At 35.0% G+C, this 2355-nt stretch overlaps 1 long non-coding RNA gene across 1 annotated transcript; it reads left to right on the top strand.

Annotated features, from left to right (window-relative positions):
* Positions 1-211: 211 nt before the first annotated feature.
* LOC137090765 (uncharacterized) lies at positions 212-1374 on the top strand. Its single transcript, XR_010907967.1, has 2 exons — positions 212-283; positions 599-1374. It is a non-coding gene; the product is annotated as an uncharacterized lncRNA (long non-coding RNA).
* Positions 1375-2355: the final 981 nt, after the last annotated feature.

The raw sequence follows: 2355 nt of genomic DNA, 5'->3' as shown, positions 1-2355 counted from the left end.
ACGTATTACACGTAACACAAGCTGTGTATGACGCAAGCGGATGACTCACGGAAGTGCGAGAGATGCGCTGAACACGAGATGAGTGATGCAGAAACGGGATTAAAAAGGTTTATATTGTTAAAATTCATTTAATATTGTTATAAACAACTTTATAATACTTTATGATTGATGATGATAAATCATTGTAGAATGATGATTGCCGATGTAAACATGGATGCTAGATGATTGTGAAACTCCTGTGAATCTGAAGCGGGTGTTTTAAAAACTGAAAACTCGGGATTTGGTGAGTTATCTGTATTTTTCTTTTCTTTAAAAGATGTGTTTTTTGTTACCTGCATATCATTATGCATGTTGTAAAAATCGTTTTCATATTTCATGTTCATATGATTTATTTTGAGATGTTGTGATATATTTTGTTAAGCTATGAATGAATATTGATGTCCATATCAATATGAGTATAATATACATTTCTCAATATGCCTGTAAAATAACATGCTTGACATGAAAAGTTGTGATGCATATTTAAACACAGTTTAAATAGGAAAAAGAAAAGTTGATGAGATTGTTATATATTAATGACACTGTTTTGGTAAAACAGGTCAGGTTTGTTGATTTGAGTTGAAAACCTCTCTCATGGATTTGAGATGGCGAGCCACCAAAATTGAATGCTGATTCCTGGACCTGGGAAAGCACACTTTTGCTGTATCCACTGTATTAAGGACATTCGTTGCGTTGCATCAACTTGCTTCAGGAGGACAATTCTCTTTCCTTTGGATACTTCTCTGAACTGGTAGGACTGAGCCGATTTGGCACTCACTCACTGGACTTGTTAAAGGACCATTCTTGGACAATATTTGAAAGACAAATTCAGACAAAGAGTTATAACAAGGGTATTTGGTTATTGCGTGTGAGTTAAATGTATATTTTGTATTTAATTTTGTTTCTTTTCCATTTCAATGTGATAAGAGATTTCAGTTTTGCTGACTGGTTATTTGTGGTTTTATTACCTTGTTACGGGGTTTTGTTAAAGAAGGTTCTGGTTTGAACGCAATATAGAACAAAAATCCCCAAATTTAAAGAGACAGTGAAGTTTAATAGCTGTCTGAAATACAGAAAACAAATAAATAATTAACGGTCTTACTACAGTCTGCCAATTGAGGTAACGTACATTCAATTATTTCAAGGAATAAAAGAAATCGAAATCTTAACAGAATAAGAGAAACAAGACAAGAGACAACACAGAGAATTCATATTTTGTTTATCAATTTATTGTTTTATCAATTTATTGTTTTATAATTTATTTCCGTTTCCAAATCTTGTTTGTTTTGTCTATGTGACTGTTAAATTACAAATATATTTTCTTGAGTAATTTTCCTCATATGCTTCTGTGGTTTATTTACTGCCAGTATTAATTCTGTTCTCCACCAACCTAGAAACTGGTCCATTGCTCTAACGTTATGTTGAGGGCACTTGTTACATGATGTTTATCTGCTTACCTCCAGGGCATTCAAGATGTAGGTGTGTTTGTTTCTTCAGAACACAAATGAAGATTTTTAACTCAACCGTTGCTCGCATAATGCATGCCAATGGGGTGTATTTCTATGAGAGTAAAAAACACACAGACATATGAATCCATATTAAACACTGCGGCTCGTGGGGAAACATTGATGTCTTAAGACACAAACGATCGGTTTCTGCATAATTTTTAACCTCAAAAATAACACTATGTACGAACGCAGCGAACGCACCATCACTTCCGGCCAGTTTCATTTATTTGACCTAACTTGCGCGGTCGCTGTAATGAACATAAGATTAGAACAACACCCCTTACAGTCAGCGGAGATTCACCAGTCACTGATATTGCTATTTGAAGCAATAGTGTGACCTGTGTATATCAGGGTATGTAGTATGGTAATAATAGTGGCGCAGGTGTGACATCACTTTGTAAGCCAAAACATGGAAGCCAGTTAGCATTTTACACTTCCGGTTCTCTCGTAGCGAAGTCATTGTGTTTTTTGAATGCTATTTTGTTTAAACGGCTGAAATAAGGTCTGTGGTGAAACACAAGCTCGAGACACTTTCTTGTTTTATTCTACATAACATAAAACACATCAGTATTACCCCTGCACCACTTTGTGTTTTATATAAACCTATATTTCCCATGAATGTGTATATTGTGGTCATGATAACATGCACGCTTCACCTCTGTTGCAGAGATTTAAGGAAATTAGAAGTTGTGCAAAATGCTGCATGCCAGGACGACTATGACAAGTGACCTGCGGCTTTACAAAGAAAAATAATAATTAAATAACAGACAGATTTGACTCAAAGGAAGCACAGAAATGAGCCATTTGG

This window comes from Pseudorasbora parva, chromosome 10, assembly GCF_024679245.1.
Source record: "Pseudorasbora parva isolate DD20220531a chromosome 10, ASM2467924v1, whole genome shotgun sequence".
NCBI lineage: Eukaryota > Metazoa > Chordata > Actinopteri > Cypriniformes > Gobionidae > Pseudorasbora > Pseudorasbora parva.
This window is presented reverse-complemented; position numbering and strand designations above follow the sequence as displayed.